Genomic DNA, 25,888 nt, shown 5'->3' on the forward strand with positions numbered 1-25,888 from the left:
ACTCTAATGGGCCTAGATGAATCATGAATCCATATAGTAGCTTGGAAATCCCTTCATTCAAAATAGAAATAAAATGATTTCAAAGAGTATTCCCTCACAAACCAATGTTTGAAGGCATAGAATTGATGTTAAATTGTAGGAAAGTGGGCATGAAATATATTTTAAGAATATGAAACAATTTAAAACTTATCTTTGAATAATGAAAGGATCACTAGATGATTTAAAATACAACATGTTGAATGATAATATATTTAAAACAATATGTCCAATTCTATAAGTAATACACCCATCTAAACAATCTAAAAATGGAAAATTGAATGAGATATTAATAGGGAATTATTTTGAATTGAGTATATCAATGCACATTGAGAATTTAAGAAGACTAGATGGTATTATAATGAACATCCCAATATGCTTCAAATATTGTATGTGATAGAAAATAAAATTAACAACCCAATATGCTTTAAACATTGCATGTGATAGAAAATAAAATCTACATGTGTTGGCATCTCATCCTAGTTAGAAATGAGAAATTTGAATACAAGTTTTGAACTATGAAAATGCCTAACATTTGAAAGTTTATATTTAATTTGAAGGTCGACTCATGGGGACACTCCATTGATTGCAAAAATTTTGTATTAGTGAATAGTTAATGTAAGAGTGTCATCCTATCACAAAGGTGATGGGAGGCATCATAAGTATATACATTCTATTGCCACTTCAAAAAAGTAACGATCACTTGGATATTTATTGAGCTTTGGAAATAGATGGTTGGTTTCAAGATTAAGGTAATCATGAATCATGTTCAAAAAGAGAGCCCCCCAAAGTTTTTATTTGAAATCAAGCTTGATTATAACATTTCAAGTGAAAATAATTTGTTCAAATGTTGGAAAATGTTCTTTTATTGTGAGATAAGGCCAAAATTTGTGCCTTTCAAGTTTCAATTCCCAAGGAAGAAATCAATAAATTGAGGCCCAATTTACTTTTCAAAGTGAAAATAGAAGGGTGATCAAAGAATCACATCAAATTTCTTAATTAGGCCTAATTTAAAAAGAAAATCAAATTAAAGAGTCTAATTGAGAGATACGATTAATTGAGAAATCAAAGAATGGTCTAATTTTGAAACAACACAAAGGAGGTAAATTATGAAATTTTTTCTAATTCCCCAATCAAGCAATGTTTAGAATTCAAACTAGAATCCCAATTTTTTTATTAGGCCCAATTGTAAGGTCAAATGAAAAATACCAAGAACCTTCTCATTTAATGAGGTAATCTCTCGAGGAACATCAACAAGAGCCTAGCTTTACCATAATTTTATGTAAGAACCTTCTCATTTAATGAGGTAATCTCTCGAGGAACATCAACAAGAGCCTAGCTTTACCATAATTTTATGTTGTCAAATTGTTGTTGTGCTTGCTCATATGATATATCTTAGGCCTAAATGAGACCTTGGACATTTGAAATATATTTTCTTTTTAAACTCATTGATAGAAATAATCAATTAATTATGAAATATTGTCTTGGTTAGACTTATGACAGTCTACTTTGTTTTCTAACAATTCAATATTATCTTCATACTCCTCCTTTCATAAAATTTACATTTACTACATCGTTAATGGTACCTTGTATGAATGCAAGTATTATAGAAGCAATCAATGCAATAATATATGTGCTGGTTCCCATTAGAATAGATTCAATAATAACCACAACCTCCTAATCTTTCTTTCTTGAATGTGAATCTACCTCACAATTTTCTTTCATTTTCATCAAAATGTAAATATCTTTGACTTGGCCAATTCATCAATAGGTGTAGGAAGTATCATTTTCCCTACATTAACCATACATGGATTAATCATAATAGAAAATATTTAGAGAATATATAGCTCTTCCATCAACTCCATCCCCTCTATTTCTACAATATCCCTATCTTTTTCTCTTTATTCTCTCTCTTCTTTCCTTTATTTTCCTCTTAAAATTAGCATTCGCTTCCTATTTTCTAGTTAATTCTTCTTCTTATTTGATTCAATTTCATCTTTTCCCATTTTCCTGTTGATGGTGCTGGACCCGACAACATGTCAGGTGATCTCCCCTGTAAGAAGTCCCAACTAGACCTCAAATCGTTTGGTGTAGGAGTCCCAGTAATGGGTCCTACAGTATTGCCTTGACTGTGGTTGCACACAAAGGCAGGTAATATGTCCTTGTTGGTAGCAAGGGTGTGACATATGCAGTAAGCCAAGGAAGGTGCATGAATGGTTCTAACACATGGAAAGTGGGGTGAGTGCGCCCCTTGGAAACCTATGAAAGCATGCGGCTTGGAAGGGAACACACGATCAAAGATGCATCACAAACTGGAAAGCAAGTAAGCTAACAATCCAAAGTGATGGTTAAACCAACAAAACATCTCAGTAATATTCATACATACATATACAGAAAGAGTCTATATATACATGCTTAAGTGAATAGATACATATATCATTAGAGTAAACAAGTTAGCTGAGATACAATAACAACATATGAATGAAACATGTTGGCTCTTTTATATTAAGAAGTGAAAGTTCCAATCATACAATACAACCATGTCCAACCACTATTCCTGATAGCAGAACGTTACAGTCACTACCACCTGCTCCTCCAAAGAGATGTACTAGCTATGCATTGTGGAGAAGCCAAGGCTCATTACAATACTCTCGAGGATTTCTCTAAGATACTCCTATCAGAATCTTGGCTGAACAAAAGCCTATACAATGAGTTATGAGGTACTATATATAGAAAAGGGTGGGGTGACCCTTGACATTCCCCTTTTTGACTATTCACCTACCCTCTTGATGGTCGACAGTGGCGAACTGATGTCAAGCTTGGTTGTCCACGATGGTGTTCGTGTACTCTATGGTGACATATTTATGGAAACGAATTCTTGTCGCTGTTGCATCTGGGTACACTGCTTTGGCTCCTCTTTCCAACTCATCTGATAACATGTACATCATTGTCCTGAGTGCGACCAGACTAGCGACATATTGATGCATAGTGTCTGCACTGATCGCCAAGTCTGCGTTGGTCGATATGCACATCAACTCGTCAAAGTACACATCTAGCTCCAGTTGGACTTATGCCTTTATATTTGCCTCGATGAGTGTCCCAATAGATGGGATCGCATGTGCATGCACAACAACATCCATGCTTCTAAACACCCATGCATGGGAATCCTGCAAACTAGTGATGAGCTACGGGAGTTCTTCATAGTTCTGGATCTAACTTTGGATGTGTCCCTTCAACTCAACCACTCTGGGCTTCATCATAGTAGGCAAGTGTAATAGGGCTCCCTTGTATCTCATTGTCCATGTTTGCATGTAATCAATGGAAGCATGCAAGTTTGACAAGATATGTGCTCTCGTAACACATCATTGTTGCCAATTGTTGGGATGGAAAACTGCCTTATGCACAGTACCAAATCTGGAATACAACGCCTGCATGACTATCTCAAGGGATGATACTTCATCTAGTATCGCCTTCTTCAACTCTGCTTGGGAAGATTTTGTAACCAGTTCTCCTCCCTACTTGGTCATCTGTAACTCCTTAGCCATTTTCTCGTTCTCTGCTATCAAGAAGCGAACACTCGAGCTATTAGCTTTGGCATATGCTCTAGTAGTAATAGCCAATGTTGTTGGATACTTGTGCACGTCAAATACGATCACTTCTTCCTCAAACTGCACAGGATATGTGTGGTCATCTGGAGTAGACACTCTGCGTGATTGCACAACTCTATACTATGACTTGTCGAATGATATGTTGTGAATCTCTTCTTCTCGATTGTCTCCAAGGATCTCAATATCTCCTTGGTCACTTGGGACCTGCTCTACTTATGGATCCGATGAATCCAGTGGATCGACCTCTTGGTGGTAAGGCATGAGGTCGATGTCTTGCTCTAACTCTAGCTGCTCCATGTTTGTATCCATCTTCTCAAGTACTCATTCAATCTCTTGAGCGAAGTCTTACTCCTGCGACTTCTCACCCTATTTGCTCTGTGCCAACTGCTCGGATGAATTTACTACTTGTATGGGTGTAGTTTCATCAATTTTTGCATGTTGCACCCCCTGTTGTATCTATCCCTGCTATGCTTCCTTCTCCTATCTGCGCAGCTCCTGTTCCTTCTGGAGTTACTCCTTCAACTCATGCAACTCCTTCGTTGTTTCCTCCATCCTCTATTTTTCTCTCTACCTTTTCACAGTCCTCTTGTCACGTTGTTGCCTCTTCGCCTCTATTGCCAAATTTTCTTTCTCCAGAGGTGGGTTTGCTTTGAACTTGCAGCTTTTTTCTGCCTCTGTGCTGTCGACAATTTTCCTCTTGCCTTTGTCATGCACTGGTATGTTTACCTCTATTGCTGTTGTTGTTACTGCTCTCCTAGATGCTGCTTTGCTAACCATTCCACATCGATGTCAACCATTTTATGGGCATAGAGAAGATGTGACAATATCTCCATGGGTCTTCCTCAACCCAATGAAATGCCCTGTGGATCCACAGAAATTGCACTCTCGCGCAGTGGTCCTTCACAAAGCAATGTGAGTCATACAGATTGAAGCTTCTGGTGTCGAGACTAAATTTCTTGAACTCTTCTATCGTAGCATCCACTTGATTGAGATTTCATATCTCGTACAACATGATCCATAATGGAAGAGTGCGCCAAGGTGTCGTATTCTTCTGGTGCAGCCTAGCTGACAGTCATGTCAAGATGTGGTATGACACTTCTTGCATGACGAGATTTTCTGTGGAAAACTTTAGAAAAACATGTGGAGGCTTCTTTGTGTTGTACATCCATATGAAGGTGTCAAATGGTGAGGCATAACAATCCGCTATGTCGATCAATGCCTCCATTGATGCCTTCAACATGCAAGGTGGATCATGCTCAAATATAATCTTGTACACTAGGGTGACGAAATGGTCTAAAAACTGTGTGATGACCCTACAGAAGCTGCATTTGAAAAAAAATTACAATAAGTGTTCACAGAGGTTTTTGCTGGTGTCCATGCCCACTTCAAGCCCTCGAACTGCTGATGGGCACATATTACATCCAAGATGTAAGAGGACATGTAGATTTCTACTTGCTGACCTTCAGGTGGTTTCTGAGCTCCCGTTACCTATTCCTTCAGCCTGTGAGCCAATATGTTTGACTAGTTGTATGCTTTACCTTCACTAACCAGTTGGTCCAACAGGATCACCCAACTTTGCAGCAAGGTCTCCGTGTTCTCTTAGCCATACAAGTACAGATACGCCTTCCGTAGTATCTTCATCTTGTAAACTTGGTTGGGTGTCATCATGAATTTGGTTGGATCCTTCACCCAGTTCTTCAAGATATTCCTTGAGTTGGCATTGTTGCTTGGTATGCTCAAGGGTGTCTCCATGGTGATCACTGGCTTCGGAACATGGTACATCTGTTGATAATCCTATGCCCTGAAGGTAGCAATCTCTGTCTCGCTGACATTGCTTAAGACCATCATCTCGGGATCAGTGCGTGAGATGATCTAGTGTATCATGTTTGCGCATGGGAACATGGGATACTTGCATGCACTTGGTACAATATGGACTTGTGAATGCTCACATACACTTTGTGGTCTTCAAGATCTTCCCCAAATGTGCCTGAGAATGCATCATTGACCTCTTTCCATTTCATCTTGATGTATTTGTCTACAATCACCACTATTTCCATGGTTGTGTGTTATCCTTGGATGGCTACTTTATCGTATACAATTCCTTTTCTAGGTTGTCTTTCTCTTATATAGGTTTTTATTTCATTGGAATCCTCCTTCTACTCTATCATTTGGAGGTTATATAAATGAGTCCATTTCACCTATTTGAAACAACATAACATGTTAAATTCATTAGATAAAGAATTAAAAAAATTCTTATGCTAAAATTACAATTTCATAATTAAATCTATAATTGTTGTTTTCAAAATAACTTGAGACTTACTTGATTTGAGCAGTAGTATTTTAAAAATATCAATAGTCTCATCAACATAACATGTTAAATTCATTATATAAAGAATTTAAAAAATTCCAATGTCAAAATTTCAATTTCATAATTAAATCTAGAGTTATTGTTTTCAAAATAACATGAAACCTACCTAATTTGAGAAACATTATTTTTAAGTCTCAAGAGTCTCATCCCTTCTTTCGAAATCAAATATTTGTTTTAAATTGAATAAATACAAAGACAATGAAGGATTGATCAATATAAGGAGGCATTGACTCTAGACTTAAGTCATATCATAACCATTCAATGAATTCAGACTCTAATGGTCAAGATGAATTCTACATGGATGTAGAAGCTTGGACATTCCTTCATTCAAAATAGAAACTAAATTCTTTCTGAGAGAAACCTTTTACAAACCAATGCTTAAAGGTTACACCAAAGAATTGGTTATTAAATTATATGATGGGGGAGGGAGCATGAGATCTAACAAAAAATAAACAATTCAAAAATTCCATTGAATAATGAACGACTCACTAGATAATTCAAAATATATCATGTTGAGTGATAAGAGTTTTCAAACAATATATCCAATTCTACGAGTAACATGTGTATCCCAACACCTTAAAATTGGCAAATCAAATGAGTGAATAGGTGGGAAGGAATTTGAATTGAGTATGTGGACACACATTGAAAATATAGTAAGACTAGGTGGTAGTTTGATGAGCTTCTCAATGTGCTTCGAACATTAGATGTGAGAAAATAAAATCAGCATATGTTTGATGTGTAACCTTATTAACAATTAGAAATTCAAATACAACTTTTGAACTATGACAAGGCCAACATTTAAAATTTTATATTTAATTCAATGGTTGAATCACATGGATACCTCATTGATTGCAAAACGAAAGAAAATTTGAATGAGTCAATAGTTAATGCAAGATTCTCATCACACTATAAAGGTGATGAGAGATTTCACAAATGCACACATTCTAATGCCCCTTTATAAAAATTGTGGTTAGTTGGACATTTATGACCTCTAGAAAAAGATGGTTCATTGAACATTTAGGGAAATCATGAAATTATGTCTAAAAGATAGTCTTTTGAAGCTCACATGAAAACAAATTTATTGGAAAATTGGGTCTGATTGAAACATTGGAAGCAAAAATATTTTTTTCAAATGCTAGAAAAGGTGCTCTAATTGTTAAATAAAATTCAAAGTTGAGCCTTTGGAATGTGACATTAAAAGAGATTAACCATGAGATTAAGACCAAATTTAATTTTCAAAGTGAAAAAAGAAGGGAAATCAAGGAATCAAGCCTAATTTTCTAATTGTGCCTAAGTTAGGGAATAAATTGGAGGAAATATCCATTTCAAGAGATCAAGCTTAACTAAGAAATTAAGGCATGATATATTTTTGAAACAATGCCAGGCGGGTTGATTACAGAATCATGCCTAATCCCCTAATCAAGCAAGACTTATAATTCAATCAAAGAAGCCCATTTGTTTTTTGGGCCCAATTGTAAGATTTGGTGAAAATTAATTATTCATATGCATCCAACTAAATGAAGATATTGATTTGTAGAACTAAGGAGGACTTACTTCAAAAGATTAAAAGAAATCCTAATTAAGAAATCAAATCAATCAATTGACCAAGAAGTATTTATATGAAAGATAAGAAAAGAGGCATGATCCAAAGATCAAGCTCAATTAGAAAATCCAAAAGGAAAAAGTGAAAGAGAATTAATAAACATGGGTCAACAAGAAAATTATCCCAATTGAGTAATTGAAATTAGTTTAATAATCAAGGAAGATAAGATTTTGGAAGATATAAAAGTGACCTAACTTATATATCAAGCATGATTAATAAAATGAGCTTAAGTTGAAAGAATAAGAGTTGGGCAATTGGAGTTGATTTCTCAATTGAAAAATCAAGTAAAATACTTAGAATAAACAAAAGTTCGAAATATCAAGCATGATTGATAAATTGTTCTTATGTTTATGTTTGGAAGATTGCAAATAGCCAAATAAAATTGATTTCTAATTTGAAACAATTAATTAAAATACTTAGAATAAACAAAAATGTAAATAAAACATCATAAAACTTTAGAAAATATAGTCGTAGATAATAAATTAATTTACAAAAAAAATAACAAGAAAATTAAAATATTTATCATTAAAACAAAGAGTAAAATTCCTTCAAATTTAGAAACTTAGAAATGCTCAACTTAACAATAATTTAAAAGAAATAACTAAATTGAATAATTATTCTAATCTTGATAATAATAAAAGATAAAATTTTAGAATATAGAATAGTCATAACTTAATAATATTTTTTTAATATATTAATAAATTAATATTATAATTTAAACACAATAATTTAAAAGAAATAACTAAATTGATTAATTATTCATAATCTTGATAATAAAAAAGATAAAATTTTAGAATATATAATAGTCGTTACTTAATAATATTTGCTTTTAATTTGTTAGTAAATTAATATTATAATTTAAACATTATTGTTCAAATATAGCCGTTACTTGAAATTATGTCTCTACATTGCTCTCTATTTAAGCCTTTGCCATGGTTTGCCTTTTCATCTTGTCCTGATAATGAACCACACTTGCTGGTTCGAAAAGTGTCCGCCAAATTCTCTTGTGTGATTTCTACCAAAAAACTTTGTTTAATTCATTATGGATCAAAGAAGCTTGAATACAGAAATTAAGCTTAAGTTTGAAAGGATCGTAAATACCCAATTCAACTTTATTAACTTACAATAAACAAAAACTTAAAATATTAAGCAATATTCATAATTTAAACATACATATATGTGAACTACTATAAATAATCAAATAGAAATAGAAATAGTTTGAAATGATTGCTTCCAAAAAAATATAAACCTATACCATAAATTAAATTACAAAGGAAACTCGAAAATTTACCATTAAAACACCGGGAAATTTTCCAATTTTAAAAGACTTAAAATATGTGAAATATGCAATAACTTAAAAGAAATAATTATTCATTTTTCCAAAAGAAATGATTATTCATGTTTCCAAAAGAATTATTACTCAAAAATTAGAAGAATTAAGTTATCTTGCTCATGTGGTAAAACTGTTCTCTCTCTTATATTTCAGCGCTTTGACGATGAGTACTCAAAATCTCATGGTGTGAACGCAAACGCATGGATAAAGGGTGATAACCTCTTTGGACAATTAAAAAAATATTCCATGCGTCTTTCCTTAATTTTCCATAGCATGGGCCAGAATCAGTGGGACAATTAAAAAAAATTATTCCACGCAATTTTTTCATGATGACAATAACATTTTTGTAATGATGACCATTTATATATAAAATAAATTACTTATTTTGTATTTGTACCGTTTAGTTATCATTAGATATATTGAAAGTGGGAATGAGTTAGGGTGATATTAAAAATTCACTTCAGGCGATTTTTTTCGATTAGTGTAGGTTTTAAATTGTTTTTTTGGTTAAGTGTCTAATTTAAAAGTTTGGTTAAGTGAGAGTTTGTTTTTTTAATAATTACAATAAGGTAATTACATATTATGGTTTTTTTTTTAATAAGGGTAATGAGTCAATTTGTATTTGTTAATAACAGCTGGAGAGTTTTATTTTCACTTCTATAGGAAATTTAATGTCCGGTCCTTACAATACCTACGGACGGTTTAACTCTCGAAACTCTCCGGCAATAACATCTTTGGCGTCATCTGGCCTCTTTTGAACCCATACATCCATCCAGTGTCCTTGACGTCATCTGGCAGTCTTTGAGCCCATACATCCATCCCCGCGGCTTCCATATACATTACATAGCCTATACATCATACATTAGTGTTACCTTGCATTCAATTCACATGCCCAACATATTTGTCATTTCTGTGAGCATTTAATTGCTCTTCCCGCCTTCAATCTTTGATTAGCCCTTCAGGCCCTTTGTTACATAATTGCAGAATATGAAAGTGCACAAGAGCAATATATGCAGGAAGTTACACATATTCTGCTCTACCCAAAACAAAAAGATACCAATTCAACCATATCGAATTCCACGTCATTGGTTAAGCCATTAGATGCGGGTGGAAAGCAGTTTGGACATTGAAGGCCATTGAAGTTTCTGAACATTGGAAGCAGGTTTGTTTTTTCCTCTCCTGTGGTGGCAACTATGCGTAAATGTAATATTTTTGCAACATGTCAAATACACATAGCCTCTGTGGTTATGTTTTTGGATAAATGTAAAACAGTCTCCATGATTTACAAAAAACAAGTATGGTAAAATGTAACTTTGTTTGATTTAATGGCGTTTTTGTGGGGTATCAAATGCGTCTGGTATGATGTCTGATGTTTTGATTCTTTCTCTCGCTTTGCCTCTGGGCGCGAGAGCGTTTTGAGTGTGTTTGTACGAGCGAGGTGGTGTGGAATTTAGTTGGCCAGCGAGAGTAGGGTCCTTAGGGCCCCGTTGAAATTTTGCACAGGGGTCGATGAAGGGAGAAAAATAAAGAAATTCACTGGAGAGCATCGGTGTCTTTATTCTTGTGGTTTTGTTTATGGGGTTTTCTGTTACAGCAGATTCATCTCATTCTTCCGATGCCAAGCTGTTGCCTGCTCTGAAATCAGGCATCGTTGATTACAATGAATATCATTGTTCCTGGGCAGGTATCCAGTGTGATCACTCTGATCATATTATTTCTCTGGATCTTTCAAACATGAATCTCACAGGCCAAATTCTGCCAGAAATAGGTCATCTCCGTAGCCTTATCAATCTCACAGTTGCAGAGAATTCTTTTACTGGCACATTCCCTGACGAGATCACCAATGCCGTAGGCCTCCGTTTGTTCAACATGTCTAACAATTAAATTTCCTATAGAAGTGAAAATAGAGCTCACCATCAATGGTCGGGTGTGGTTTACGCAACCCAATTTCCTATAGGCGTGGAAATAAGGCTCGCCATCAATGGTCAGGGTGTGGTTTACGCAACCCAATTTTCAAGAGAACATACATCCCTGCCATCTGTCACATTTGTTAAACCTTATCTATTGACAATGACGCGTTTCGATTTGTCTAACGAGATTAAGGACACCGTCTAATTTCTAATGTGACATCAAACCTGCTATCGTGACTAAATAAAAGAAATCTTCTCAACGTAGTCACACCGACCAGCCAGGTGTCGCCTATCCACATGTAATCGATCAACAATAAAACGAGGAGCCCGCAATATGGCCACACTCCCATTTTCCTATACCGATAAAGATCTGCTATTATAATTTTTCTCAGGCATTTCTCTACCACGCCAAAAAAACCCCTTGTTCCAGTCAACAAACAAGTTCTTATGTACCCACTGGGCCATGTCATTCCTACCATCCAAAAACCACCAGTATTTTGACAAGAAGACAATTACAGAAAACCAAACATAAATTTCCAGTAATTATCTATTCAAACAAGTATTTACAATAATGAGAAAGTATATTTAAAAAAGCCGAACAATTACTTTATTCACATTTAATCATGACTTCAAAACTGTATAACACTGACACATATAACAGTCATAAAATAATCATTCATGCTATGCGCGTGAGAACATTCACAGAAATGGATTCAAAGCCCGACAGAAGATAAAGATGTTCACTTTTTTTAAAACTCCAAAATATTACATGTCTGAAACACTAGTTATCGACAATCAGCGAGCCTTATTTCCACTCTTATAGGAAATTTAATGTCTGGCCCAAATTCTGCCAGAAATAGGTCATCTCCGTAGCCTTATCAATCTCACAGTTGCAAAGAATTATTTTGTGAGTGGTTTCTGTTGTTACTAGACTAGAGTTTTGGTGTTTTGGTGTTTCTACAAAAATATGGAGACCATCGGTGTCTTTATTCTCCTGGTTTTGTTTGCAGAAAAAAAATATGTCCTGTAAATAAATGACATCCTATTTTGCTTTTGTTGAAGAGTCCATAGAGCCCTCCCCCATGGAGTGTGTGGGTTATGAGCAGTATGTGCATCTCCCCGAGCTCAGTGCCATGTGGAAATTCAAGGAATGGCCAGGTTGGTCTAGAGAGGGGTTGGTAAAGCCTACCTTACAGTCATTGGAGATTACTTTCTAGTTTGTTTCGTCTGTCCTCTATGACACAAGCACTTACATTGACAAGGAGGAATGGAAGAGAAGGCTTGAATCCTTAATTGGTTCCCAGAATGAGTTGATTACAATGATTTGTGAAGATGACAAGCAGGATCCCACTGTTCAGTTGTCAGTGAGTAGTGGTGTTCTTGCTACAAAACTTGCCTAGGAGGTATGGGAGAGACCTGGTGCTTTACCTGTGGTTAGTAGAACAAGTGAAGAGAGCTTACTTCCTCATTTGGGTACATGGAAAAGAGTTGAAGCTATGGTTTCTAGAATATGGCTTGCCATTGAAGGCCATATGCAGAGGACTCCCTTCACTTTATGTGTGGGGGAACCAAATCTGTCAGGTAAGCCTATTCTTGAATATGATAGAATATGCAAGCCAAGCTATTTGCACTCTTTAAAACAACATAAACAGTTCCATAATCAAGAAGATGCCACACTCTGCAATGTCCTCCAGATCTTTGAGGCCTGGGTATTTGTAGCCCAAGAATTGTTGCACAAAATATATCAAAGAATAGACTCTAGGGATTTCGTAGGAGCATCTGCAGACTGTTGGATGGTTGAAAGGATATGGAAGATGCTCACAGAAATTGTGAATTTGCTTCTAGTGATGAACCCAGATGATTTCCTTCGCCTTAAACACCAGTTGGCAATTAGCAGCACTTGTACGCCTACAGGCGCATATTGCCTTCGATCTACCCCCCCAGGGACCTTACAAATGCATTCAAGGAACTAAGGCATCTGGTGCCCAAAGTCATGGGTGTTGAGGCTGATCCAAAGGGTGGACCAAGGCTCCAAGAGGCACTTATGCATTTGTTTCATTCACATGGACTTCCCTCACATAGCACTTCAAGTGCTTATCATGCTGCAATAATACATGTTCTGTTGGCCTTCCAGGCAATAGAAGCTGCGGTGAAAAGGCTTTTCTTCTCATATCAGCAGCTGGTAGTAGCAGCCATGGGTAGCATTGAAATGAAGGGTCCATCATATCTAGGTGCTTGTGATGCCCTGTGTCAGAGATATTTTGAACCACCTTATTTCCCTAGTGTGGATGGTGCAAAAACATTTTTGGGTTACTATTGGCACTAAAATTCTACAACTATGGTGGATGGTACAGTGGAAGATCTACAGAAATCTATAGACAAATCAAGTGAAGTTTACAAGACAAAGAACAGTGCCTTCATTTTTTCAAAGTATAACCCCAAATCCATACATACACTTCTTACATTGGCAGTTTTGAATATTGTACATAGAATTATATTGGATATAGGATTAGAGTCATTTTTTTCATCCCCATCAATAGGAGCAATCAAAAGAACATTGCTACAAATTTGAACAGATTTTTTTTTTCCCTTTCCAACATGGATATGATACTAAGGATTCATAGTGTGCAATTCCTCCTCCGTTAAATACACTCAAGAGATTGTCCAAAATTAAAAAGGTAATTATTAAAATTATTAAATTTTACAAGTTGTTTCTTCTTTTAATTTTTTAATTCTTTACCTAAATTCTATCATGATTTTAATGATATTTATATAATTCATTATAAATTTTAACCTGAAGTGTAGTTTAATGCTGTTAATTTTTTTGTTTTTCTAAGATTTTTTAATTCAGTTTGTGAAACTGAGATAATTATAATTTTAAGTTGTTAAGTTTATTTAATGGAATGCATCATAATTTTTTTGATGCATTAAATCTATTTTATATTTAATCATATTTTTTGTGTTTTAAGATTTTTTAATTCAATGTGTGAAATTGAGATAATTATAAATTTAAATTATTGAATTTATTTAATGGAATATATCATAAAAAATTTAATGTATTAAATCTATATCATATTTAAATATATAATTTAAATGATGGAACATTACAATTTCATCATGGGACTAAAAAATTATCTCTTTAGACTAGGCCTCAAGAAATATAATTCTTTTATTTGAATATTTTCTGCTTCAAAATTAATATGAGTGAACCAACTATCCATGGGTCTTATTCGATTTTGTTCTGATTTATTGATTTAATGAAATATAAGATATATCATTATACTATTGATGAGTCATCTTATACGGTGACTTTATCCAATTTTCTCTTATTGACGAAGATAGTTATCTTTTATCTATATATATCTATATATATATATATATATATATATATATATATATATATATATATATATATATATATATATATATATATATAGATATATATATATAGATATATCAATTTTATGGATATATTAACATCATATCGTTACATTTTTTCCTTTTTGCCTTACCTTCGACGTTTCTACGTTACGTGTTTGTGTCACAATAAATTTGAGCGAGCAATAAGGGGTGAATGAGTCTATTCTAAAGGTTGTCTCCTGCTCATCATGTCTGCAGCGCTTTTCATGGTGGGTTTCTACTTTGATAGCGATTTTCTTCCTTCGCAGATTGTTCTTCAGAAACCATTTTGATGCTTCTTTTCTACAAAAGTGGACATACTTTGTGAGTCAAAACACCAAAACCATAATGAAATTTGTTCCTTCATACTTTGGTATAACTGTAATAAAATCCATTATGGCCTCTTCCCAACACTCACTTGGTATGGACAATGGTTCTAGTAGACTTGTTTTCTTGATTATTCCTCTTTTGTATTCGAGCTACATTCCTACCATAAGTATCCACTCATTTCCAAAGTTTTGAGAAAAAATATTACATAACGAATTTTGGATTGACTAATAATATATAATTAGTATAATTTTTTATCTCTACATTTATTTTGCAAAGTGCTTTGATATTTCTTTATACTCTACTTTAATTTCTTTGCACAGGGCCTTGTGTTATTGCTTAGGATGTCATTTAATTTAACTGAATTTATGATAAAGGTATAAATTTTGCCTTTAGTTCTTCAATACTAATTTGTTTTAGTGAGATTGTAAATTTTAATTAAATTATTTATAGTATAGTATCATTTATAAAATGCGTTGTTCCTTAATCATATAAGTTTAAATTTAGAACATTGATAATGCATATTGCTTATAATCATTCTCACTCGTAATATCTATAATTTTGCTTAACACTTATCATTTTCTTGCAGATTGACACACGGTTCGCTCGCTTGTGCAAAGCCTAACCCCATGGTTTACAGAGAACAAAAACAATCATTGTAATTTTTCTTTTGTGGGTGACTGGCAACCTTTAGTGAATTGCCTTCACCTCTGCAATTTTTTTCCAGATAGTTCAAATTGTTTTAATAATCAGTATTAGTAGGGAAATTACTTAGCCTTTACTTTAAATTTTTTACATTTCACACATAGCTTAATTAAGGGGAAAAGTAAGTGGCCATAATCCACACATTTTTTCAATTTGTTTTGCTATTTTACCCAAGTAACATAGCTTAATTAGCAAAGGAGTAAGTGGCCCATAATTCACTCATATTTTTTACTAACCAAAGCATTTTTACTTCATTAGCATTGGGACTAGGAACTGGTGTTATTAAAGAAAGCGAGTAGCTCCTGCTTCCCTTGCATCTTTTAGATGATCCTGGGCTTGCATCTGAAATCTTTCTCAAAGCACTCAGTTTTCCATCTCCCTTTTTAGGCTCACATAGTGTAATAGGAAGGAAGTAAGTGGCCCATCAACCACACATTATTTTCTTTGCAGGTAAGAAACGAACATAACTTAGTGTAAGTAGACAATTTTGTAGAGGATCATCGCATATCCACATGACTACAAACTTTGTATGTTCACTTTATCACTTACACACAAATTTGACTACACACACTAAGCTACTCTAAACTTTGAACAAAGGGAATCGAGTGTAAGGACCTTTTGTACTTAGTTTATTTAAGCTTAATTTTTCACACCATAAGTGAAAGAAGACACCTAAAAGAAATCATAACTTGAACAAACTAAATTTCCCCACATGGGCCACAAAATAATTTATAGTTTAGGTTAGGGTTGTTGGGGGTAGGCATCCAATAAGCTACCGTGGTCATGTTACATTTTGAAACATAGAAGTTGTATTTTAGGGTGCTTCAAATCCTTCAATCATCCCATGGAAAAGAATACCCAGGCAGCACAGAGACCCGATTCAGAGAGGTTTCAACTTAGGCTCAGTGGATGCTGTACTATATGGGGCTACTTGACCTATATAGTGCTCAGTACTGATAACCGATTACCAAGAAGCTCAAGACTCGACTGCCTCCATGACACAAAGGTATCCTATTGGCCAAATTTTAGGGCATCTTTCCCTATAGGTGGAGGTGTGGGAAGCACTAAATCCTCATTCAGTACCTTGGTTGATTCTTTTGGTTGCTGGAAGTGTCACCAGTTCTTTCAAGACGTAGCCCCAGTACCCGTCATTTTTTGGCCGCTGGAAGCGTCACGAGTTCTTTCGAGACGTAGCCCCAATACCCATCATTTTTTGGCTACTGGAAGCGTCAATAGTTCTTTCGGGACGTAGCCCCAGTACCTGTCATAAAAGATATCTCCGCAAGGCCCAATCACTTGTACAGTGGAAAGGATGAATAGATCTTCATAAGACCTTTTATCATACACAAAACAAACTAAAACCATTTTCCTTGTTTGATTGATCACATGGCTTAACTTAAAGGGAAAGTAACACTTTATTTTTCATTTTGCTTTATGTTTGTAATTTCTTTTTATACATATGCCTCTCCTCACCACAAAAGTGACACACATTCCATTTTAAGAATACATAAATACTCTACTTTTTCATATTAAGTATAAAAGGACAATGCTACACAAAAATTTCCAATTCTTGTTTCACCTAAATATACATTAAAATAAATTCTACAAAAAAAAATTGAAACGAAACATTTTTTTATCTAATTTAAAATGAATTATTAGATAATCTGTTATTTATTTTGATATTTTTTGGGTAGAAAAATTGGAGGAATTATCTTTCGTGACATATTTTATGATATGTCTTAATTTTGAGATTTAGAATTTAAAGCCCTATAAAGTTATTTTGGGATATGAAATGAGTGAAAATTTTGTTAGCATAGCTCTTTACCTCTTGATGTCGTTTTACACACCAATTCTAGCTTTCAAACAATGTGAAAATCACCTTAATCAAATTTCATATGCAGAAGCTATGCCTCCCATAAGTTGAGCTAACTTGTTCACATGGTGGTACCAAGTGGATGCTACATCAACACCATTACTTAGATATGTGGAGTTAGTCACGTGTGGACATTGTATTTGTAAGTGAAGGAAGACACCTAAAAGAAATCATAACTTGAACAAACTAAATTTCCCCACATGGGCCACAAAATAATTTATAGTTTAGGTTAGGACTGTTGGGGTAGGCATCCAATAAGCTGCCATGGTCATGTTATATTTTGAAACATAGAAGTTGTCCTTTAGGGTGCTTCAAATCCTTTAATCATCCCATGGAAAAGAATACCCAGGCAGCATAGAGACCCGATTCATAGGGGGTTCAGATTAGGCTCAGTGCGTGCGGTACTATATTGGGATACCTGACCTGTATAGTGCTCAGTACTGATAACCGATTACCAAGAAGCTAAAGACTCAACTACCTCCATGAGACAAAGGTATCCTATTGGCCAAATTTTAGGGCATCTTTCCCTATAGGTGGAAGTGTGGGAAGCACTAAAGCCTCATTCAATACCTTGGTTGATTCTTTTGGCTGCTGGAAGTGTCACCAGTTATTTCGGGACGTACCCCTAGTACCCGTCATTTTTTGGCCACTGGAAGTGTCACCAGTTCTTTCGAGACGTAGCCCCAGTACCCATCATTTTTTGGCCACTGGAAGCATCACTAGTTCTTTTGAGACGTAGCCCCAGTACCTGTCATAAAAGATATCTCCGCAAGGCCCAATTACTTGTATAGTGGAAAGGATGAATAAATCTTCATAGGACCTTTTATCATACACAAAACAAACTAAAACCATTTTCCTTGTTTGATTGATCACATAGCTTAACTTAAAGGGAAAGTAACAGTTTATTTTACATTTAGCTTTATGTATGTAATTTCTTTTTATACATATGCCTCTCCTCACCACAAAAGTGACACAAATTCCATTTTAAGAATACATAAATACTCTACTTTTTCATATTAAGTATAACAAGACAATGCTACACAAAACATTCCAATTCTTGTTTCACCTGAATATACATTAAAATAAGTTCTACAAACAAAAATTGAAACGAAACATTTTTTTTTCTGAATTTAAAATGAATTATTAGATAATTTGTTATTTATTTTGATATTTTTTGGATAGAAAAATTGGAGGAATTATCTTTTGTGACATATTTTATGATATTTCTTAATTTTGAGATTTAGAATTTAAAGCCCTTTAAAGTTATTTTGGGATATGAAATGAGTGAAAATTTTGTGAGCATAGCTCTCTGCCTCTTGATGTCATTTTACACACCAATACTAGCTTTCAAACAATGTGAAAATCACCTTAATCAAATTTCATATGCAGAAGCTATGCCTCCCATAAGTTGAGCTAACTTGTTCACAGAGTGGTACCAAGTGGATGCTGCAAAAACGCCATTACTTAGATATGTGGAGTTAGTCACATGTGGACATTCAAGAAGATCCTAAAAGGTCCAAAACCTTAACACTAATAGTGGTTTTAAAAACGTGAAAACCTTATACCTTAAATAGTTTCCAAGCTATGTTAAACACTATGTCACTAGGAAGAGAAGGGGTTCCATCTTTTAGGATTGTATTAAAACATAGTTGAGCACAACATCTAGGAGTGGGATTGAGATGAAAACAAAGGAGAAAGATAATTTGCAACAACCATATAGACAACAATGTCATAGGCAACTCGATAGTCAATACCCCTTTCTTTGTATTTGTATTTCCATAATTAAATTAAAAAGAGTAGAGTATAAGCCTCACTTTCTAATTAGGTTTTCTCTGATATGACATTCCCTGAGTTATATCTTATATTAAGTTATATGATTTCTATATTCATTTACATTTTTTTCTTTTAATGGGTTTCAATATTTCTATGTATTTAACACTAACGAAGTGTTGAGACATGTGAAAACCCTAATCTAAAATCATTATCAAGCTATGTTAAACACCAGGTCACTAGAAAGAGAGGGGGTTCCATCTTTCTAGCATTGTATTGTCTCGTGGTTGAGTAGAGCATTTAAGAGTTAGATTTAAGAGCATAACATAAGAACCATTTAGAATACAATGTCAAAAAAAACTCTGTAATAAATACTCGTTTTTTTGTATGTATAGTTTCATAATTAAATAAAAGATAATAGAATATAAGTCTGCTTTTTAATTAGATTTCTCTGATATCATATTTTCTAAATTACATCTTTTATTAAATCATATAAATAATATTTCCATTTACTTATTTTTTATTTCAATTATTTTTAAATATTTGAATAATAAAATAATAAGCAAAATTAAAATTCAAAAAATAAATTAAATAATAAAATTCAAAAATGACAATGTAGGCTATAATAAATTATTTCAGGTGAATATCTACAATAATTTATATATTGTTTCTCAATAACTTAAACTTAATATTACTTTTTGAACAATTCATTCTCAACTTTCAATACCATGACATCTCATGGTGAAGAGCTCTCCAATATACTTATGTAAAAAACGAGGGGTATTATTAGACTCGAGAAGCCTCAACCTATGCTTTTACACTTAAAAGTTACTTTTCTCAATGACTCATTATCATCTTTAACCACATACCTTGAGATCTGGTAAAGGACTCTTCATAATCTACTTAATTAAAAAAGAGGGGTGTTATTAGGCTAAATAAGCCTCAACTTGTGCTTCTAATAAAGCACAGATGCGGGGTGCATCAACTTATGTTAAGTTGGTTCATTGTTTAATATTAAGTACGTAAGCTAGGGTGAGCAATGATATCATGGGGACAACTAACTTAACTTCATTCGATGCTTCATTCTTAAATGACAAAACATGGAAATTGTACTAATTATAGTTTTTGGGACCATCAATCGTTGGTATAAGTGATTGTTCCCAAATATCTCATGAAAGATGCTAAAATGGGTCCATTAGCATGAAGGACTGTTTCACCTTTGAGACATAATTGAATCGTTAAGGTACAATTGTAAAACCCTTAATAATTAAATATTTTAAATATTTAATCAATTATTTCATTAAATTATTACTAGTTAATTATAACTCCAATAAGTTGGTTAAACATTATGTGTTTTTTATTTTATATGTTTTATATTTGAATATAAAGGAGCGGAAGATATGTATACTTTTATTTTATAAATTAAGTAGTGAAATTTTTGTATGGAAAGAGTTGTTTATCTCACACATGAGGTCTTATATGTTAATATTTAATTTCTAACTATATTATGCTTTTGAATTATGTTATTATTATTTAAAAATTATTTTTATTACTTAGAAAATTAATAAATTAAATAATGAACTAATGGGTAGAAAAATGGTATTAATGGGTAGATTAGGGGTAGATTAGGTGCAAATTAACGAAGGAAAGTCTAACACTATCAGCATTGTTAAAGCGTGAACATCATATGCTTAGCTTATTTTTAAAATCAATGCACATTAAGTATTGAGAGTGTTTTGCATTTGGAGCAAAATAGGCATATCTGAGTGAGGAAGAGTATCATGCTTATGCGAAAAATAGTATTAATGTTATGGAAATGGTGCAATATAGAGGGGAAAGTTAATGGCTATATCACAAATCTAGGATTTGCAAAAGATACCAAACTTAGGCCCAACATTGTCTAATATGTTAGCATATTCAACTTTGGAAAGAAAGGTTTCATTCGAGGTGTGTATGATACTTTTCAAGTTGATAATGTGCAAAATACTAAATATTTAGTGGGGTGTTGTTGATGGTGATGGAAACCGCCAACATACAGGGGTGGGTGAAAACATGAAGATGGGTTACACTTTTGTGAGAAATGCCCCCGAAAAATTCACAATCTTAATTTCTTGGTCGAACAATTTTTTTTAATTTTATTTATTTATTTATTTTTCTTTCTTTTTTTTTTTTTCAGCCGAACTATTATACCAATGCTCAGCAAAACTTTTGGCCCTTTAAACTAACATCGATTTTTAAACGAAATTCGACAAATAAATAATTTGGCCAAACTATTTGTTCGACCAAACTAGGGTTTTTGGCCAAATTATTTATCCAGATGAAAAAATGTTTATATATATGACGGGTTAGATGTTGCTACGTAGTTTTCTATATTGTTGATTTATGTTTGTGGCCTAACGAGCTGAGTGGAAGTTGAGCGTTGTAAGCCGACATCTGTTGAGCTGAGTGGAAGCCGAGCGTTGTTGATTTCTATATGTGTTCTGTTGAGCCAAGTGGAAGCTGAGCACTGTAAGACGAGGTCTGTTGAGTCAAGTGGAAGCTGGGGTATATTGAGCCGAGTGGAATCCGAGGTATATTGAGGTGAGTGGAAGCTGAGTCGAAGCCATTAAGTTCGTAATTTAATTATCTTTTTACGAAAATTTTATGATTTTTTTTGAAATTTTTATGATTTTTTTTATTTTTTATGATGTTTTTTGATTTTTTGTAGTGTGGCGCCATATGAACTTTGGTTTTTTTCACTCGTCGCTGAAAGCTTTCTCAGCCTCCTTGTCCAACCTCCTCATCCAAACCAGGTAAGTCACTCGTTGCATGTTTGTATGAATTTTCCCGCATGAGAAATGAAATGTAATTTTATGTAAAGACCAGAATTATGAATGATGAAGGCGAGGGGTGTTGTCCTCAAATTTTTTATACAAAATTTATTTTGAGGGATATATGTTTTTTAAAAACTAGATGGCCACATCCAACATTGATCGTTTTTGGCAGCAACCATTGCTTTATTTTAACGTAAATGTTTTCACTTAATTATGGATTTCACAATCTCACTCATGGAAAACCAATTAGGAATTTCTATTTAGTTTTAATGATAAAAGATTTATTTAAAATTTAAAGAATGATTTGATCGACTTAAAAAATTCCCTTTTCACTTGAGGCACAAAGTTGGGCAAGGTGAAGAATAAAGGTGCATGATAAAGCAAGATCTGAAAATTCAGTTAGCTCGATCTGGCAACCACCTTTTATTACTTAATTTTCCCACTTTGAAAAGGCCATAGAGAATATGCAAGCATGGTGAGATTATAATTTTGAAAAGGACATCAATTTGTAATTAATAACAAAACACATCTTTCACTATATCTCATCTTATTAAGATTTAGAAAAGCATTAAAATCAACTAAATTATAATTTTATTTTAAATTATTGTTATTACTATTAATTACAATGTAAACAATAATCATTGAGATTTTGAAATTTGTTACTAAATGATATATAACCAATTACGGTTTATTAATTTTATGTCTTAGAAGCAAAAACAATGTTCTTAATATTTGTTTATAAGTGGAAAAAAAAAATATAGCTAACATTGTTTAAAAAATGAGTGGTATATTGAATAAATAACCTATTGAACTCATCAAATGTAGTGACAGAAGTAGGACTATAATTCTTAGGAGACATGCCTCTCTCTCTCTCTCTCTCTCTCTCTCTCTCTCTCTCTCTATATATAATATATATATATATATATATATATATAGTATAAATTTTACTTCCAATGCTCTTGTTTTTGAAAAAAAATGTTTGATTAGAAAAGTTCAGTAAAATTAGTGAAACCATATAAATTAGTTGACTAATAAATATTAATAAACATCAATTCATAATCAATAACAAAACACGCTACTTTAATATATCTTATATTATTAATATTTAAAAAAACAATTAACTAAATTATAATTTTATTTTTAAATTCTTATTATTATTATTAATTATAAAAAACAAGTAATACAAAAATTAAAACTATATACATTTAGAAAAACAGGTAACAAGGTTTTTAGTAATTGAGATTCACACTCACTTTACCATGGAGATTTGCTAATGTAAATAAGTTTTTTTACAATATCAAAACTTATCAATACTACATGACCCAAAACCATAACTTGTTTTATATGACACTTGGTTATGTGGCATTTTTTTTAATTAGTCAATTTAATTAAAAAGACAAAAAGAACATAAAAATTCTAGAATATTAAATCCTTACCATTAATAATTATTAATGATTCAATTAAAATTCTAAAAACTCTACTAATTTTCTTAACTCACTAATTATCATGTTATAAAGTGGGGTGGTGGGTGATACAAGGGTTATTACAGATCCTATAGGATTAATTGAAAGTGCATTTTGTTGGGTTCTTGATATTTCAATAATTAATTATGTTGAATCTTGTGTACTATTTGAAGTTTTGAAGGCTTCATTTTACTTTGGTTTTCAAAATTTGAAGGTGGTGATGAATTTTTAGAATGTAACAAGGCATATGGTTCACATTACTCCATTGAACACTCTTTTGTCTCTAATACTAAAGTGGGTGAAGGAGGTATCCAAAAACTATCTAGGGTTAACTTCTTGGATGCTTTAAGGGAGAATAATTCTTTGATCAATATATATGAAAATCAATGCATTATTACTGAAAGAGAGGGGGGATTGGTTATTAATGATAAGTTGGGCATTTACCGCATTCCCTAGGTTTCTCATAAAGGACAAGACATGTATCTTTTATTTATGGAGGCATAGTAAATCCAATAATCATATTGTGGGGCATGTAATGTGAAGATACCCAAATCCCCTCATTTCTTACATGAGCAACTATTTGGTTCCACACAATTTTGATTTGATGAGAGTGCCACCCTTTATTCTTCGAGGATGATGGTTATAGGCTTTGGCTTTTTAGCTAGAGGAACTAGATTACAAAATGAGGTGTGGTTTGGTGAGTATTGTCTTTCTAAGCTAGTTGATCCTATTCTATCCTTGTAGAGTCCCTATCATATTCTATCACATTACTAAGTCACCAACACTGTGTATTTTTTTCTCAAAGAAGATTTAATAGAAGGGATTTCCTCTTGTCTTAATTCACAAAGTTTTTTAGTGGTTTTACTCTTGATATTGGGGGGTTTGTTGGGGAGAGGTTTTATGTCTCTCCCTTTCATCCCTATTTGAAGGGACCCATTAGCGCACCATCTCATGTGTTATTGTTAGGTAGTTCCCTTTGACCCCTTCCAGCTCAGTGACTCATCACAAGTCGTCGTTTGACAATAACATGGTGGCACCACCTCCAAAAAGAATTCATATGTCATACATGGTTAGTCTAAATTTGTCAGAAATATTTAAGGTTATTAATGACCCAATATCTTATGATCTTACTTATCGTACAATGTCATCTAAGATCCCCTCAATATTACTTAATCTCAAAGTGGTTTACGTGAAAAGTATAAAATATTTACCTAAAAAAGAGACTTCCATGCTTAGTACGCTATGCATTAATCAAGACCATAATATTTACTCAAACTAAATTATTTTCAATGCAATTTGTATAGGTATTTTAAGAATGACTAAGTGGGAGAGCATTAATGAGTTGGAAGTTGAAGACCCGGAAGATATGATACAATTTTCAGTAGAAGACTTAACATGGACAGAGATTGATGGGGACCAAGTTGCAGTTATTCCATATTGTCGACTTGATGATTTCATGAGTGGAGAGGAATCAAATGAAAGTCCACCCACTCAATTTATTCTTAAGTATCACCGAAGTAAAAAAATAGAGGATATCAAACACACCTATTACTCAACATATCTGGAGTACGTTGTGTGAGTCTCTATATGCTTTTTCAAGATACATATAATTTTTTCAATATGCATAAATATTATATCTAATTTGTAGTAATTTTTTTACATCCAATGATTGGTTTTCATATGGTCCACAGTCGAAAAGGAGAATTAGGAGTGCATCCTCAGATCCAAAGACAAACTGCAATCGACATGAAAGTATTAAAGTTGGTTGCCAATGTCACTTCTTTGTGCGACGACTTCAAATTAGACCAGATGATGCTGTAATAATATATACTGCATGTAGGCATATTGATAAATCCAATGTTATTTGTCATGGGACAGATGCAATCGACAGGCCCATGAGATTCAATTATGCACCACATTTAACAAGGGATATCCGATCTAGTGTCCAACATTTCATTAAAAGAGGTTTTAGTGTCACAATGATATGGGACAAGTTTCTAATGTGAAAGATGGATCTAGTGAGTTATACACAGGGATATCTCAAGATACATACATGACAAGACAAGATATATTAAACGTTTACAATGATACCATAAGGCTAGAGCATGTTAAAGATCAAAGTGATCCAAACAATGTAGAATGTTGGTATAAGGAACACCCAGAGAGTTTTTTCTTCTACCAAAAACAAGATCTTGTTGAAAATATCCCTTTTATCATAGGCATACAAACAAAGTGGATGTGTTCAATGATGCTGAAATACTCTCACAATAATATTATCTCAATGGATTCAACATTTAGTACAAATAAGTATGGGCTGAGTACATATTTATCCTAAATCTGATTCATTTATTTAACCTCATATTAATTCATGTATCTTATATAAATATAATTATGCACATTTTTTGTAATTCAGTATCAACTTTACACCTTAATGGGGTTCTAGTAGCTTGGGTGATATCATCACGCAATACTATAGCTGATCTTTCTAAATGGATGTTGGCCTTATTTGCAATTGGAAACAAAGAGAGACTAGATTGGCATGTTCTTTCCTTCATCACAAAGGATGCTACTGCCAAAATTGAAGCGTTAAGGTGATGGGTTTATTATTTTTATAAGAGGCATAAAAAATATTGTTAATGTATAATCTCTCTAAAAATTATGTTATTCCAGGTCTTCAATC

The sequence above is a fragment of the Pinus tabuliformis genome, chromosome 1_1 (genome assembly GCF_031772625.1).
Source record: "Pinus tabuliformis cultivar Carrire ecotype Pingquan chromosome 1_1, CPIR1, whole genome shotgun sequence".
Classification (NCBI taxonomy): Eukaryota; Viridiplantae; Streptophyta; class Pinopsida; order Pinales; family Pinaceae; genus Pinus; species Pinus tabuliformis.